Source organism: Kogia breviceps, chromosome 17, assembly GCF_026419965.1.
Source record: "Kogia breviceps isolate mKogBre1 chromosome 17, mKogBre1 haplotype 1, whole genome shotgun sequence".
Classification (NCBI taxonomy): Eukaryota; Metazoa; Chordata; class Mammalia; order Artiodactyla; family Physeteridae; genus Kogia; species Kogia breviceps.
In genome coordinates this window covers 3,228,365-3,247,537 of record NC_081326.1, presented here as the reverse complement: position 1 = coordinate 3,247,537, position 19,173 = coordinate 3,228,365, and the positions used below count along the sequence as shown (strand labels likewise).

General features: G+C 39.9%; 1 pseudogene; it reads right to left on the bottom strand.

Moving 5' to 3' along the window:
- Positions 1–19,173, bottom strand: part of LOC131744196 (lipoxygenase homology domain-containing protein 1-like) — a 123,711-nt pseudogene that overhangs the window by 91,324 nt on the left and 13,214 nt on the right.

The window sequence follows — 19,173 nt, the reverse complement described above, 5'->3', positions numbered from 1 at the left end:
AAACTGAATCCAACAATCTATAAAAATATTAATACACCAGTATCAAGTGGGATTTATCCCAGGTATGCAAGGCTGATTCTATATTCAAAAATCAATTCACGTGAGGACTCTTAGGTCAGTGAAAATATTCTGTAGATACCTTAATGATCGATGCATGTCATTATACATTTGTCCAAACCCACAGAATGTACAACACCAAGAATGAACCGTGATGTTAACTATGGACCTGGAGTGATTATGATGTGTCATAACCTACAGTTCATCAGTTTGTAACAGATGTACTGTCTGATGAGGGATGTTGATGGGAAAGGCTATGCATTTGTGGGGCACGAGGTATACGGGAAATCTCTGTACCGTCCCCTCGATTTTGCTGAGAATCCAAAACTGTTCTAAGAAACTACAGGCATACTTCATTTTATTGCACTTTGCTTTACTGCACTTTGAAGATACTGCATTTTTTTACAAATTGAAGGTTGTGGCAACCCTGCACTGAGCAAATCTATTGGTGCCATTTTTCTAAGAGCATTTGCTCACTCCATGTCTCAGTGAAACATTTTGGTAATTCTCACAGTATTTTAAATGTTTTCATTATCATTATATTTGTTATGGTGATCTGTGATCATTGATCTTTTTTAAATTTTAAATCAGCTTTATTGAGATAGAATTTACATATAATAATTTCAATGAGTTTTGTCAAATAGTACCATCATGTATTTGCATCTAATCTAGGATAACCTGTAAGATCTGAGCATGATACCTAATAGTCCAAACTCAGCACAAGAGGAAGCTCTCTGTACAGCCAAGACAAACGAGAACCTTTAGGCAATTCGCCACAGGACAGACAACTAGTGCCAAAGCCCCACTTCTCATTGCTGAGACTGCTAGTATCGTTATGGGACATTCAGATTTAAAAGGTCTATTGTATCTAAATTGAGCAAACAATTCCTCTTCTGGTAATTTATGCTAAGAAAAAATTTCAGACTACTACAAAAATATGTATGTACATGAATGAGCATCCCAATATTGTTTATAATAACAAATAATTAAACAATAAAATATCCAACATCAGGGGACTGGTTAAATAATTTGTAATAAATGCACCAATGAAACTCATTTGAAAAGATGGTATAAATCTATGTGTATTGATGAAAATCATTTTTAAAATAAAAAGGCAGATAAAACTGTTTTACATATACAAGACTGCAGCCCAATTTTATGTTTAAAAATATAAATACTTTGAGTATATTTATAGAAAAAGGTTGATAACTTCATAGAAAAAGAAATCATGGAAAGATATACCTCAAAATGTAAATAGTTTTTATCTCTGGATAGATTTTTACATGAGCAAATTTTCAAAACTTTCCAAAATTACATGTATTATTTGTATAATAAAAATAATAAAGGGAGAAAATCAATTATATAAACAGATTACAGATGTGTATCAACCAGTTTAATCAATATAGCATCAAAAGAATCAGTCCCAGCTCTATTGGCTATAAGCTTTTAAAGTTAATTCACATCACTGGGATATTCAATTATTTTTTCAAAAACGTTATCAAATAATAAGAGTGCAGTTTCAAAACACAATAAAAATAGTATACCTACTTTTCAAAGTGACATAAAATGAGATAACCCATGCTTTGCAGCGTCTGCATTAAAATAACTGCCCACAAATGTTAGCTATTATTACCGAAACAAGAACTTTCATATACAGTTACTCCTTTGATCCTCTCCAGCTCTCCAGGGGAGAGAGGGAAGTTACTGCTGCTATCTGGGTTACACAGACACAGAAACCAAAACTCTCCCATGTTAGTTGGCTTCACCAAGACAACACAGCTGGTCTACAGAGCAGAAAACTCAAATCATCCATGCTCTAGTGAAAGAATTAAATTGTAGAGCCTATAAAAAAGAATGACTTTGTTTCTATTTGTTCTGTTTGTACTGATACCCTAAATCGGCAAACACGGCCTTTTATGATCTCTCTCGTTTATTGCAACAAATTATTTTTCTTCTGCTCTTCTCCTTTTCTAAATTATTGCTGTCTCTTCTTCCTCATCTTTTCCCCACTCCCCCTTCTTCTGTGTCAGTCCTCCTTGCCCCCTGTGCTCTTCCAGCGCCGTTGCTGTCCCCTGCTAGCTATTTCTCCCTGCTTTCTCGACTACTCCACCCTGGGTCTTTCTGCTGTCTCTCAAGAGCTCCAGAGACAGATGGCAAACCCATTTTGTTGAGTAGGAGTGCCACTCTGTGCCAGCCTGTGGGAAACGGAGGGTGGAGGGAGTAGGTGTGGGTGGCAGTCAGTTAAGGTGTACTAGCCCAACAATTTGCAAAATTTTAAATATGGCAACTAAAGGCTGAGAAGGAACTGATGCCGATAACACGAAGAACAGGGCCAGATACACCACCATGTTAAATCAAGCTCATTATATTCTTATTTTAAACTATCTTCTATAGGATATGTATATGTAAATATGTACAATAACATATAATACAAAGATATAGATATAGGTATATTACCCTAAAGATATATATTATATTTCTATATCACCCATCTGATAGGATATATATTTTTAAAACTTACAGAATTTTATATGTCTCCCTATAAAGTATAGGTAGACCTTGCTAAGAAAAGAGAAGTGAAATAAGAGTCAGACTGAATAAGAAAATCATCTAGATTTTGATTAAGCCAAAATCCATGGAACTAAATCAGGTAAAAATTAGATTGTAAACTGAGATTTGAGGTAATTTAAGAACACAATAGAGTTACATCATTAAGCTTTGTTCAGGCAAATACATTCTAAGCTTAAACTGTTTAAATAAATTCCTCAGATCCTTACTTCAATTTGCTAGATAGTCTAAACTTAAATATGAGAGAATCCAGTTTCAAAATATTCACATTTCTGTCCTATCCTTGGACTTTTGTCCCTTTTTTTTTTTTTGCGGTACGCGGGCCTCTCACTGCTGTGGCCTCTCCCGTTGCGGAGCACAGGCTCCGGACGCGCAGGCGCAGCGGCCACGGCTCACGGGCCCAGCCGCTCCGCGGCACGTGGGATCTTCCCGGACCGGGGCACGAACCCGCATCCCCTGCATCGGCAGGCGGACTCTCAACCACTGCGCCACCAGGGAAGCCCCCAAATCCTATTTTTAATTCAAATCCCATTAGTGTTGATCTTTTTATCTCCCTTTACACTATGAATATTAAAAATTACTAGCAATGAAGTTGAGAAAGTGTCTAACAGCCCTATCTCCTCTCAGTGTATATGGAGACATCCTTAAATAACAAAATACAAGTGCACACGTGCACACACACCCAATTTTAAAGAATGCACACACCCAATTTTAAAAACTATAAAGGAGCTTAATGTAGCAAAAACTCTATACCTAACATTAAATATCTGAGAATCTGAGGTAAGGGTCTTCATTATGGTGTTTTTCACTGTTTCTAGAATAACAAATAGGAAAATATGATGAGATTATCAGACACTGTACACAAACCATCGCAAAGCAAACCAAAACGGAAGTATTTCAGGGTAAACATACACTTGATGACTTGTGGATAGAAGAAAACATTCCCATCCTCGGTATACGCAACTGGTTTTGCCTGTCTACCTGCCTGAAGTCCAACAAACAACCCTGGGCTCTTCGCAGATTCCAGGCTTATACATGCATTTTCCAAGTTCTTCTTCATTTTCAAATGACAGTCAGTGTCTCAATAGAACATTATTTCATAAATATGAGCAAATACTGAAGGACAGAATTTAAAACCAGTCATTTCACAAGAATATAATTTTGCTTCATTTTCAAGTCCTCATGACAAATCTAGAAGGTGTTTCAGCCTGTTTCATAAGATCCAGAAACAGGGACCATGTGATTAGCTGAGAAAGAGGACAAAGGGCTGTGAATCTCAGAGGAACATCATGTAAGCTGAGGGCAGTGTATGCTGATTCCCTCCAGAGCTGTCCACCTCTGTAAGTGAAGAGGGGATGCTAAAATGTGAGATTTCCCTTTTGGAAAACACTCTCAAATATTGATGAAAAAGAGGGCAATCCTTACAAGTCCGTTTACATTTAAACATAAACCAATTTTCACCAGTAAACAGAGTTCACACAAATTACTCAGACTGTAGAGCAAAGCATTCAAGAATTAGATGATTATCAATTATGGGAGTGATCTACACACCCTTCAGATTACCAAAATCACCTCGCTTTCATGGCATTTATAATCTAATATTAGAAAACATTTCACTTTTTTCACCTTTTGTTGCTTTAAAAAGTTTTCTTATAAGATTTAAGAGTTCTAGAAAATAACTTTTGTGAGAATGAATTAAAATTTCCAATAGCATCTATTATTTTATTTGTAAAAGATAATTGCATTCTGATCTCTGCCCTCCAATGTGAGTTTCTTGTAGGTAAGAACCAAATGTCTGTTGTCCATCTCTCTCTTATAATATAAATATGAATTAAGCAACTTCTACCTTTTGTTCTTGTTATGGATATAATAAAACTCTGCCTTTGATTTGTCCATGGCCAAGTAGAGGACACAACCCCATATACAAATAATAATATAATATGTAAGGCCAGCATGATAAAGGTGAATTCCTTGGGTTTGGGGAGAGAAAAGGCACTAAACTCAGGAGAATATGGAAGAAACTCAATAAATGTTTTGTTAGCTCTAAAAAAATTTCTCTCTTTTGCTAACTTCTAATCTCATAATTTCTTCACGTAATGTCTTTTCCTCTCCTTTTGATAATGAAAAATGGGATTATTCCCTGTAAAATTCACCATTCCAGGTGATCGGGTTTAGGACACGCTACCCCAAAATACAGCACCTTGGTGTATCGAGTATTTCAAGCTGGGGGGTGCAGGAAGGGTTTCCTGACCTTCCCGCGAAGCAGGTCATAAGACCCTCATGTGAGAGGTGTCCTCCCAGAGCATCCTGTCTCCAAAGGCAGAGGGACTTCGATGGACAGATCTTGCTCATTCCCCAGTTCACCACATTCAGCTCACACCCTTCTGTGTCCTCTCACTTCTTTCCTCAACTCTTTATCACACCCAGCGGAAGAACACTGAGGTTTAACCGCTACTTCAGGGCTTCACTCTGTTCTTCTTAACAAGGACTGCCCATGGGAAAAACTAGTTACCCAGAGCCTAATCTTTTTAGGTTTTATCAGAGCCCAACTGAACTAGGGGAAGGGAATTATCCAGCTCCAGCGCCCTCTGGCCATCCCAGAACTGAGAAGCACTTGTGAAGTTCACAGTCCAGAGGTGATGAAATAAAAATTCACATTTAAGGCAAGACGAGAAAAATTTAAACATAAAACTTTTTTCTCTGCCCTTTGGCTTTCTCTTTGCCTTCTAGTGTGTGTTGTGTGTCTTCATTATGCATTAACCAGACCTCCCCAATGGCAGAAATACCTGCTCAACCATAAAGATCAATTTTTCTCCTTCTGGAGCTAGCCTTGTTAAGTCTTTAGAAGATAACATTTCTTTCTCAATCCTATAAGGGGTTACAATGACCCACCGCTCACCTTGTACGTGCAGACATCTTTGATGAACTTGATGTAAGATGCCAATATACCATTTCCCTTCAAGAGAGCGATTAGTGCAGAACTGACAGGTCGGAGGACCTGGGGAGATCCTGGGCTGCACCTAAGTTCTTAGCTTAAATACTTACTTATGACCATATTAATGTTATTAGCTACATTACTTGCCTATTTGACGAGATTATTGGTTCTCGCATTACCAAATGTGTGACTAAGCCTCAGATAAAATTAATGATGACTAGGCAACTTGAAACAACCAAATATATAGTTCTATAAGATCAATGATTGTAACCGTGTAACTCTAGCTATGGGAGGAAGCAATGAGAGAAAAGCATTTCCTGGACCGTAACATACTAGTAGGACAGGCGGCCCAGAGGCTTTTGGTTACTGTTAACAGGGCCTAATCCAGGAACAGCAATGACTGGCTTATCGACGAAATCCTCACCTGACCTGGGAATGAGCATTCCTAGCACCGGGGGACAAAGTGATCACTTAATGCCTTCCAAACCTGGGTCAAAATTAAGACCAAAAGGGAGGGGACTGTAAACTAAAGAATGCTGCCCACCATCCAGTTCTACAAGAATCAAGTCATCAGCCACTACAGCCCCTGACCTACAGTGCATCCTGAAAGGAGTTCAGGGCGAAGATCAGGATGAGACACTCTGTGCTCTGGGAAAACTGCAGAACAGACCTTCAGAGGGTTAGATACTTTCAGGAGAAATTTTTTATGAACCTGGATTTTTGCATCTCCCCGTACTTCGAATGGCACTAAAACCATTAACTAAGATGTCTCTTCCTTGTGACTAGCAACAAAGTTCTGCTGGGATTCATGCTTGACTGCACGGTACCCCTCCTCTAAAATCACACACACACCGACCTCCCCCACTTACCTCTTTGGAACAGTTCTCAGAGCTCTCCAAGAGGCCGTCTCCCGGGCTACAGTCCTCAGTTTGGCTTGGACTGTATTTTCTATTTTCTATTTCTTTCTTATATTGACTACTGATTAATTTTTTTCATTGACAGAGACATAGACCCACTAAAAACATGATTTATCATTATATGCATGAGACTAAGTATGTCTTTCACTTAATTTTATACTTTTCAACCCACTGGCCTAGCACTGTATATAGCTAGCCCATCTATACGTTTCATAAGCAACTTGGTCAAAATATGAATAGTCTTTAACTTTTTAGTTATTTGCATGTGTAGAAATATATTTTGAGTGAAGAGGCAAAATTAGATAAATCTGAGATGAGAGAATCATTCCTAGTTTCTACAAACGAGACCCTTGCCCCCAAACAAGGATCCTACCAGTGTAGGGTGTATCTGCACGTGCACTGTCTTTGATACACTGGTCACTCTTCAGCTTGTCTTTCCTACATATCCTACACCTTTTTTCCCTTTGTATTCATGTGTAGTGACAAGTTCCACCCACGTTGTTTTGAGGCTTGTTTTTCTTCTTTAAATTAACAACCTTACAGTTGTCGCTCGTGAACTGCATGCTGTTTGCATTCATGCTAACTTGAATCCTTACTCCACCCGAGTCTGTTGAAGTGACTTATTCCTACAGCATGACAATTAATTCTACGGCAACAGAAATAGAAACATTTGTTATCCGATCAGCATTGCTTGGTTAAACATAAATGTGTTTGCCTGTAAGAAATATACAATGGCAGACACATTGGAAACATTAGTGCTTTTATTCAATTCAATTTATACAATCAGCATTTGTTGAGTTGCTACCAGGATGGAGGCACTGTTAGGTATTTAAGTTATAGCAACATGGGCTGCATCTTAAATTCCTTTGGAGATCATAAGCAAGCCGTATCACAGGCTCTATGCAAATGAGGGCAATTAAGATAATTGTTACCATTCTATTTTCAAAAATAAAGTCATTCCAGCCCAGGTACTTCTGGTCAGATACCATGAAAGTGAACAATAATATGCCTGTTGTTATGCATCTGTACTATATCCTAAGAGCAAGAAAGCACATGCATTTTGACTAAAAAGACCCACTACTGAGACAGGTTGGAACCTGGGACCCTTTGCTGCAGTGCTGAAATGCCTGCACCTGGACACACCTCTCCTCGAGGAACAAAAATACAAAGAAACTATATGGGACTAAAAATAACTGCGTGCAGGCACAGTTGGGGCAAATTCTGGACAAAAGACACAAAAAGACCAAAAAACCCCAACTGCTAAATCTGAAGAGCCAGGAGCAAAAGCAGGGTACTGCGCCTGTCCCCTGCACGGGGGGCAAAACACCTAGGCCACCCCTCCAGCCCGACCCCTGGACACACCCCTCCCCTCACCCCATGTAAGAAACAAGCTTGCCCCCCCTCAGGGAGCGAGCAAGGGAAGCTGTTACTTGTTCTCGCTCCCTCCTGCGGCTGCAGGGCTCCCAATAAAGCCTGGCCTGAACCTCTTGTCTGGCCTCTAGTCAATTTCTATTGATTACAGAGGCCAAGAACCCTGGTCCGTATCACTACCAAAATTTCAGGTGGAGAATTTTAGGCAGACAACCATATCCATGTGTCACCAAACAAGTTATAATATAAAGAGAACACTACGAAGGAAGTGGCAGAAGGAAAACACATATGATAAGAGTTCCTGCAGAACCTTCTCCACAGAAGTGCTGTTAAACAACAAAATACCTACTGAGTAAATCTTACAAGATCTAACCGGCTTTATTGAATGGTTCACGAAGCAGGCAGCCAGCCTCCCAGGCAGCGAGTAGAAGGGAGCCTCAGAGGGGGCTGCAGAGAGGGAGAGGTTTTTAAAGGCAAGAAAAGGGAGTCATAAACAAATGAAAAGATTATTTTGGATTAAGTCATCTCCCTTTGGGGATGGAGAGGGCCCACGTGACAGGTTACCTCACTGGAGCTGAGGTAATTCCAGAAAATCCCTGACCGACCAGTTAAGACTACATTTCTGGAGGAGGGTAAAACTTCAGTTAGGTGAGGTATTAAGTCCCAGTTTGGTGACATGGTCTAGCATAAGTGACTCTGTTTTGGGCCTGTGGTCTTCTTTCTAACAATACCAACGTAAAGGTGAAACATCAATGTTGTTTAAAGGTTGGATGCCATTAGAAGCTGGCTCCAGACAGAGTCCTCCAGCCATGACGTGGGTCCATATGCACAAAACAGGTGGCCCCACAGGACCCACAGACGGAGCCCTCACTGCCCTCGACGTCCCATGGCCACACCAAGGGGCCAATCTGGGCTGTGCCCGGTGGGTAAAAGCTTTAAATTTAGGCTAGAAATGCTTCAATCCTGGCCAATCTGTTAATGACACCAAAGGAGTCCTTAGATCATTTTCATGGGTCAGTTTTAGGTAAAGACACGCTACTATTGTTTGCTTGTCTGATTATTCAGGGGTTAAGGGTGTCATACAAACACGAGAAAGCTAGCTCAGCCTTTTCCAGGCAACAGACACCCAAGCATACGAGTCCATCTCCTCTCCTAGCTCTCCTTGTTGATCTTCTTACAAAATCAGGAAATTCACCTTTGGCCAGAGTTATGGTACATCTTCCTGTGATTTACAGAATACTCAGGAGCCTCTAGCTTCCTGGAAAGGCTCTTTAAGATTTCAGTAGCGATAACTTTACAATGCAATAATTTTTCTAAGGCCAGGCTTTGAATTTTTAACAGAAATACCGAAAAGCTAGAGACCTGTATAGAATGTTTGAGCCCCCGATTTTAGGAGCCAGATGGACAAAAGTAACTGACCTTTAAGTACGTCATAAGCCAGGGAGACCTCTAAAACCTTACTTTAAGCTGAAGATTTTTACCGATGTTTTAAAAAAAAAGTGACACGATTTCCTGTGCCACCTCGAGGATCGCAGCCACCTCCCTGTGTGTGGGCGCCTAGAGTGAACTGCACGCGTCAGGAGAGCCACTCGTTCTGTAAGTACTGAGACACTTCCATTCTAGAGAGTCAGAAACTGCGGTCTGATCCGCCACTTCGCCCTAGCGCTTGGCTGCTCCCGCCTGCGAGAGCCCAGGGGGCCAGGGCCCACTGGCTGGTGCACTGGGCTGGACCCCAGCAGGAGGAACCGGCCCCGATAGATAACACGGGCATCGGCACCACCTCCCCGTGCTGACAGCCCCCGGGCTCCTCTGCTGCTTGCTCTGCGTCTCAGCTGTACTCGCAGGAACGGCAGCGGACTGAGCTCGCTGTTAAACGCAGGGCTGTGACTCACGCAGACCCGTCCTTTCCCGTCCGCCCTTTGAGACAGGGGTGTTCTCCGTTCAGCTCCTGCTTCACACACGGGTGCCCCCTCAGGAGGCCTCAGCCGTTGGGACAAATCACATGCAACTGAGACGTGGCATGCTCATTTCCAAAAGGCCTGGGGCGCCTCTGCACTGCGCTCTGCAATGGACTGAACGCCCTACTTTAATGCTCTAAATATCAAATTCCATGCAATCAGACTGTGATCAACACATCTCACCGGGTTCTCCATTTTGGCTCTCTCTGTCTCAAAGCAAACGGAACAGATGCCTCTGCTTTTTTCAAGTTATTAAAAATCTTTGAGAAGTGATACTTGAGTTTAAAACACCAACACGTGGTTGCCGGCCTCAGTCCCAAAGCTCAGGGGAGAGCCTGAACCTAGCTTCTCATGCTGAGAAGCCCATCGGGGAAGCGGGTGGGGCTCCTCATGCTGGTCAAGGCACAGGACAGGCTGAGAGGACACGATTCCAGACCCAGTCCCTCACCCGGCAAGCTGGAAACAGGACTGGTTCTAGGACAGTTGCCGAAGTAGAAAAGCTGTGGACTGGAGCTAAGGGAGCTGTCACCAGCTATTCTGAGACTCCATACCAGGTGAAATTTTGCATGCAACAAGATGAACCTCATTATAAATAAGATGGAATCTCTCTCCAACCTAGTGGGATAGGGGCTTAGAGGTAGATTTAATTTGATTTTAGAAAAACAAAGTAACAGAACATTTTTTGAACTCTTAATTTAATTGGGTAGATTCCATACCTACTACATTCATATTTATTAAGCTCTTATTGACTAGGACCTTTACTAAGCAGAATGTGCTCTAAAATACAGTAGGGGGTAACTTTCTAAGTCCAGAGCAAAGAAAAGTTTTCAAGAAGGAAATGTGACTGATTAATCACTTAACCTTAATTTCAGCCTTACAAATTACATGGGTTTTCTTTTTCAATAATTATTATTATCCTTAAGTTAACAAACATGCATGAGTAAAAGAGCACTGTGTAAATTATGTAACATCACATGAGAAAGCTGTAGAATGAAAGCTGAAGTCAGACGGCCTGGGCTCATCCTGCTTCCACACTTACTAGCTATGAGACCTCGGGCAGCACGCTTAGTCCTTCCACACTGCAGGCTCCTCATCTGTCAGAAAGGGATAACAGTGCATTCTCCCAAAGGGCAGATACAAAGGCTGATGTTGTAACACACAGTAAGCACTTAAAACAATCCAAAAATGGGCAGAAGACCTACATAGACATTTCTCCAAAGAAGATATACAGATTGCCAACAAACACGTGAAACAATGCTCAACATCACTAATCATCAGAGAAATGCAAATCAAAACTACAGTGAGGGGCTTCCCTGGTGGCGCAGTGGTTGAGAATCTGCCTGCCAATGCAGGGGACACGGGTTCGTGCCCCGGTCCGGGAGGATCCCACGTGCCGCGGGGCGGCTGCGCCCGTGAGCCATGGCCGCTGAGCCGGTGCGTCCGGAGCCTGTGCTCCGCAACGGGAGAGGCCACAGCGGTGAGAGGCCCGCGTACCCCCCCCACCAAAAAAAAAAAAAAACTACAGTGAGATATCATCTCACACCGGTCAGAATGGCCATCATCAAAAAATCTAGAAACAATAAATGCTGGAGAGGGTGTGGAGAAAAGGGAACCCTCTTGCACTATTGGTGGGAATGTAAATTGATACAGCCACCATGGAGAACAGTATGGAGGGTCCTTAAAGAACTAAAAATAGAACTACCATACGACCCAGCAATCCCACTACTGGGCATATACCGTGAGAAAACCATCATTCAAAAAGAGTCATGTACCAAAATGTTCACTGCAGCTCTATTTACAATAGCCAGGACATGGAAGCAACCTAAGTGTCCATCGACAGACGAATGGATAAAGAAGATGTGGCACATAGATACAATGGAATATTACTCAGCCATAAAAAGAAATGAAATTGAGTTGTTTGTATTGAGGTGGATGGACCTACAGTCTGTCATACAGAGTGAAGTAAGTCAGAAAGAGAAAAACAAATACAGTATGCTAACACATATATATGGAATCTAAAAAAAATTTTTTAAAGGTCATGAAGAACCTAGGGGTAAGATGGGAATAAAGACACAGCCCTACTAGAGAATGGACTTGAGGATACGGGGAGGGGGAAGGGTAAGCTGGGACGAAGTGAGAGAGTAGCATGGACATATATACACTACCAAACGTAGGGTGGATAGCTAGTGGGAAGCAGCTGCATAGCACAGGGAGATCAGCTCGGTGCTTTGTGACCACCTAGAGGGGTGGGATAGGGAGGGCGGGAGGGAGACGCAAGACGGAAGAGATATAGGAACATTTGTATATGTATAACTGATTCACTTTGTTATAAAGCAGAAACTAACACACCATCGTAAAGCAATTATACTCCAATAAAGATGTTAAAAAAAGTGCATGCTACCCTATGCCTTCCCATTTTTCAAAATAAATAACATTAATAAAAATAAATAAATAATATGCATGTATTTTTAAAAGACATTTTTAAAAGACATATATTAAAAGCTCCATTTCAAATCTAGACTAACAAAGCACAGTTATGTGAAATTATTGTTTTTTTCCTTAATAATGTGGTCCCCCAAGGGGCCTTTGAGAAGTCAGAGTGTCTCTTTTAGGAGGTTCATTAAAATTTGGAATGTTATCAGAGACGTGGTCTACTTCTTCTTGTCAAAATTCTGATTGCTGAAATTAAGGACCATGTACATATCAGTTTCTCAGAAATTAGTGAGGCCAAACAGAACAATGAAAAAAGTGAAAGGAAAAGCCAAAGGAAAATATAAACTGATAATCAGTTTAGGAGAACTTTACTCTTCTAAACCATAACTCAATGGTTGAGAGTTCAAAACTGCTTTACGTTGGTTGTCTGGACCTTCCTTTCAGTTCTAGGATCCCACACCGAGACAAGAAGACTTGTTTTTGATCGCCATTGTCAATGTTGGTACAGTGTTGTTTTTTATACTTAAGAGCTTGTAATCATAAAATGAAGCCCCCTGTGGTATTTCAAAGATCTTCTCATGCTGAGTATCTGCTTTTAGGTCCACTATTGCCAAGAAATGGCTCAGCAGCTCTCAAAGAAATGAGCATTCTAACTCTCTGAGTATGGAAACAGCTAAATTCACAACCAGCTTGATAACAAAATAGAGGATCGGCACATGGTGATAAAACAATATTTTTTGTGGAGTGAAAATTTAAGCCAATATATCTGAGACATATTCTTAAAATATTTTCTTGAAAAGACGTTCATGGGTCAGCACTATTCATCACAATGCTTTCCAGGCATGTGGAAACGGATGCATGAGTATGAATTGATGGGGCCCTGAGCATAACATCAGGAAATAATGCTGCAAGTAATTATCACACATAAGAGACCTCCTGCTGCAAATGTCAGTTATGCTGAAGAAAGCTACTCATCCTATCCTGCACCCGCCTTTCTTAGGGCTGCTCATTCTACTCTATGTATTACACGACTACCATAGTGAGATGCTGGGAACATTTGAGGGCAAAAGTTTCTCTGTTTTCATCATCTACCCGTTAGTTCATTCTACCCAGAGGCTCACACACCTGGCTGTCAGCGCTGGCTGCAAGACAGAAATCCAACTGGGGCGGCCAGAGCACCACTTCTTTCCCAGGGAGCCTCTCTGCAGAGCTCTCTGGGCTTATTCACATGAGGAGGGCTGGCTTCCGTGAAGGACGAATCCAAGAAGTGCGGGTGGAAGGTGCGGACCTGGGGAGTCCCAGTGTTGGTTCATCTGCATTCTATGAGTCACAACCGGTAGAAAGGGCTGACCCAGCGAGGGATGAGGAAGTCGGCCCACGTCTTGATGTGGGAATGGTGGGCTCCCTTTATAAACCAGCTTGTTGCGATGAGTGTTAGAAGACAATTCTCCCTACATCTGTCATTTTCCTGCATGGTCCAGTGCCTCTGAATAAAGGCATTTGCAAATGTGTGTACAGGGATACATTCCAGCATCGTAAAGCTCAGGTATCTATTTCTCTCCCTCTCTCCCTCTCTCTCAACATTCCAGGGGAGTAAAGATAAAGACCTTTCCTTCCCTTCCCTGGAGAAGATTTGCTTACATTCCAGAATAATGGTAGGTTCTCTCTGTCTCTCCTTTCTCTATCTCTGCATCTCACTTTGTTTCTCTTTCTCTAGAAGGAAGAATGGGCAACTCTGTATGAAATCAGAGTTTCCTTACTTGGGGATTTCTCTCCTTCAATGTACCCACCCATATATGTACATAACATCAGGCCCTCACTTCATGATACAGTGAGATGGGGGCTTGGGAACCAATGTACGATGCTGTTCTGGCTGCTGCATTTGCTCTGAGAAATAATGGTCTTGGTCTTTGACTCAGTGCTCTTGTGTTCTCTGCAAGTAGGCAAAAACTTAGATCCTTCACAGTTTCTGATTTAGCAATGGGAGACATCTTTGTGACCACATCTGGAAATACAGTCTACTATATTCAATGAGGAAAAAGAGCATCAGCATTGCCCCCAGGGGCCCCAGGGAGCAGGATATGAAGGACCATTTTGACTGATCTAAGTAGATAAGTGATCCCAAATGGGAACCAATAGGTAAGAAAAATGCCTAAGAAATAGACTCATTTTGAAAAGAGAAGCTACTAGGACATATTCTTAGATTCCCACATATTTTCATAGAAGAGAAAGTTGGATTATTCCCTGGGATCTTTAATATGAGGTGGAGGTTACATTTTGGGGAAATGCTATAGGTTAATGTCTCCTGTACATCCTAGAGGCTATTTGAATGGCAGTTTCTAACAAAGTACAGCAAGGTTACATCCATAGATGCAGCAGGCAAATTTTGTTTAAATAGTGAAGGTGTAAATTTCAAGAGGAGTTGGAGGTTTGGGCTCATGGTGAAAGTCTACCATTATCGGCTTACTCCTTCTTCATTGATTTTTATGGTCATGGCTTCATAACATGCTGATATTAAACAACGAATCCAATTTCTCTTTGCCTGGTTTTCCCTCTGTACTTTCATTATGACACTACAAACAGCCATTATTAGAACTGTTGTATGCATTTGTCTTCTGTATCAGATTATGAGTCTTTGGAATTCCAAATAATGTCTTTGTCATTTCTGTGGTCCTCCAATTATTCAACATGGTGCTTTGACACAACAGGTACTCTGTGTGTTTAGTAGAACCACCTGAATTCCTCAAATGGCCATACAATTCAAGAGCTACAACTGCTGTTTTTTATGAACACTTTATGTTAGTTGCCTACATTTTATTCTTCATGTAAGTAATACTAAATGTAAGTTTTTTCATGGTGTGCTGTTTGCATAATTGTATTGTCTGCCCAGGTTTAAAGTCTGTTGTCTATTGACCATTTGTATTAATGTAGATAGTGAATCATTTCAATGCTCTAAGACTGGTATAAAGCTGTCTGAGAAATAAGAAGCAAACTTTAAGCTGGGTCTGGAAACCTGCTTTCCTCTATCTCCCAAAATTGCCACAGCACCACATTCTTTGCCCAGTGATTTTACCATATTTGCCTGTCTTCTCTCCAACTGCATCAGCTGTGCCATCTGGATGCAGACATAGAACTAAAGAGTATTTCCTTTCATAAACTTCCAGCTTTCCACAGCCCACTAAGTAGAAAATCAAAACAAACAAACAACACCAGTACGAGAAAACAGAAGAAATTACTAGGAAACACCCCTTACTAAACATTATATACTGTCTTAACACATCAAATAGCTGTTCGAACACTGTTTTGTACCAAATAATTTAAAGCCGAAAGTAAAATCTTACTGTTTCTTTTCTCTTAACTTCCAGCTTCTGCCCTGAGGATATAAAGGAGAGAGAGGAGCATTAATTTCAGCAGAGTCATGCTTTCCTCAATTATCATGAAACAGAATTTTCCTGCAAATGTCTGACACTCACTTGCAGAGATGATACTGTTATCCCTGGCATACAGTTCTCTGACAATTTTACCATTATTTTCCCCTTGATCCAGCATCTGTGCAAAGAAAAATGTATCAAGTATATTCTGAATTTATGTTTACACTAGCCACTGGCGATTATCTAGACGAGTCAGCAATAATGGACACGGGAGTTAGAAAAGGCCATAGACACCTCACTGGTGAAAGCAGACTAGAAACCAGAAAAGGAAACACTTTAAATGATTATGAGAGTTCAAGGGAGATAGGAGAAGCTGCTAACAGGTACGGATGAAATACGTTTTTCCCTAACTCACAAGTGAATTACTCAACCAGGTAGCCTGCCAAAGTCATAGATTTTACATCTACTGAACAATTTATTTTATCCTGTTCTTTGGCCACCAACTACAGGTCAAACTATAGCCAGTTATTTAATGTACAACTATTATTGGTTGTAAGGAGAGTGTTGAAAAAAAGAGCAAACCTATCACTACTGTTGGGACAATAACCCCAAAATCAAGACTCAGTGACCGTGGGTCAGCAACATCATGGCTGTATAAAAAGTGCCGTATGCAACATTTATTTTGTACATTTACTATTTTTGAGCTATTTGAGACTCAGTCCAAAGGGAACAACTTTTCTTCCCTAAGATTTTCATTCTTCTTATTAATGAAGAAAGAGAAATCATATTTTTAAATCTATATTAGTTTACCAAAAAAGATTTAAATTTGTATCATCAGGAACGATAGTAAACATAATGGATATCTTTCTAAATAGAAGAAGCAGCCCCTAAAATTAATGTTCAAAAAAGTTACCCAACAAAGCATCGGTGACCAGGAATGATTGAATAAACTATCCATTTCTCCAAAATACATGAACTTGGAACCGACTAATATGAAATGAATTTGTTCAATACAAAGCATGCTTACAAACTTGTGGCAGAAAAAGGCATATTCGTGGTTCATATTGGGATCCTTGATTACAACATCATCAAGAAATCAGCCGTTTCCTAAACACTAATTAAAGAAAGAAAAATGTGGTGTGTATATATATGGACCAGGTGTTACTGGAAGTTTTGAGAAAGAGGCCCTAGCTTCCAAATATATAAAGGTCTTGTTCACCTTTAAGCTTTAATGATTCAAATAAAGCAAGATACAAGAGAGGTAAACTGTAAGAGGCATTTAAAAATATTTCTTATACATGTAACAAAAGCACAGCATATTTCAAGGCTTTGTGTTTTACAGTATCTACTTCAATATGATTTTCCAAACATTTGAAAAGAGAACAATTCTGCAATTGCTCTTCATTTCATAAACTGCATTTATAATCCTGGACCTAACATTTTCCAAAAAATATATATCTGATGAGTTAGCAATACTGTCGATGTCCAAAATGCATACACATAGAAAGTTATTAAAGTTCAAATCTGGAAGTCTACATCAATTAATTATATATATATATATATATATATATATATATATATAAATCTTATATATATATATATATATATATATATATATAAGCTAGAAAAAGAGCAGTCATTCAGAAACTCTGTCCAAGCACACAGAATGAGCTGATACACATGAAGATAACAATCTCTTTTTACAGAGCAGAAATAAATGAAATAGAAACAAATAAAACAATAGAAAAGATCAATAAAACTAAAAGCTGTTTCTTTGAGAAGATAAACAAATTGACAAACCATTAGCCAGACTCATCAAGAATAAGAGGGAGAGGACTCAAATCAATAAAATTAGAAATGAAAAAGGAGAAGTTACAACAGATACCGCAGAAATACAAAGCATCATAAGATACTACTACAAGCTATTCTACGCCAATAAAATGGACAACCTGGAAGAAATGGACAAATTCTTAGAAAGGGATAACCTTACAAGACTGAACCAGGAAGAAATAGAAAACATGAACAGACCAATCACAAGTGATGAAATTGAAACTGTGATTTAAAATCTTCCAACAAACAAAAGTCCAGGACCACACAGCTTCACAGGTGAATTCTATCAAATATTTAAAGAAAAGCTAACACCCATCCTTCTCAAACTCTTCCAAAAAAATTGCAGAGGAAGGAACACTCCCAAACTCATTCTATGAGGCCACCATTAATACCAAAACCAGACAAAGATACTACAAAAAAAGAAAATTACAGACCAATATCACTGATGAATATGGATGCAAAAATCCTCAACAAAATACTAGCAAACAGAATCCAACAACACATTAAAAGGATCATACACCATGATCAAGTGGGATTTATCTCAGGGATGCAACGATTCTTTAATATATGCAAATCAATCAATGTGATACACCATACTAACAAATTGAAAGGTAAAAACCATATGATCATCTCAATAGATGCAGAAAAAGCTTTTGACAAAACTGAACACCCATTTATGATAAAAACTCTCCAGAAAGGGGGCATAGAGGGAACCTACCTCAACATAATAAAGGCCATATACAGCAAAGCCACAGCAAACATCATTCTCAATTGTGAAAAACTGAAACCATTTCGTCTAAGATCAGGAACAAGGCAAGGATGTCCATTCTTGCCACTATTATTCAACATAGTTTTGGAAGTCCTAGCCATGGCAATCAGAGAAGAAAAAGAAATAAAAGAAATACAAATTGGAAAAGAAGAAGTAAAACTGTCACTTTGCAGATGACATGATACTATATATAGATAATCCTAAAGATGCCACCAGAAAACTACTAGAGCTAATCAATGAATTTGGTAAAACTGCAGGATACAAAATAATGCACAGAAATCTCTTGCATTCCTCTATACTAACAACAAAAGATCAGAAAGAGAAATTAAGGAAACAATGCCATTCACCATTGCAACAAAAAGAATAAAATACCTAGGAATAAACCTACCTAAGGAGGTAAAAGACCTGTACTCAGGAAACTATAAGACACTGATGGAAGAAATCAAAGATGACAAACAGATGGAGAGACATACCATGTTCTTGGATTGGAAGAATCAATATTGTGAAAATGACCCTACTACCCAAAGCAATCTACAGATTCAATGCAATCCCTATCAAATTACCAATGGCATTTTTTACAGAACTAGAACAAAAAATCTTAAAGTTTGTAGGGAGACACAAAAGACTCCAAATAGCCAAAGAAATCTTGAGGGAAAAAAACACAGCTGGAGGAATCAGACTTCCTGACTTCAGACTATACTATAAAGCTACAGTAATCAAGACAACATGGTATTGGCACAAAAACAGAAATATAAATCAATGGAACAGGATAGAAAGCCCGGAGGTAGACTCACACACCTATGGTCAACTAATCTATGACAAAGGAGGCAAGGATATACCATGGAGAAAAGACAGTCTCTTCAATAAGTGGTGCTGGGAAAACTGGACAGCTACATGGTAAAGAATGAAATTAGAACACTCCCTAACACCATACACAAAAATAAACTCAGAATGGATTGAAGAC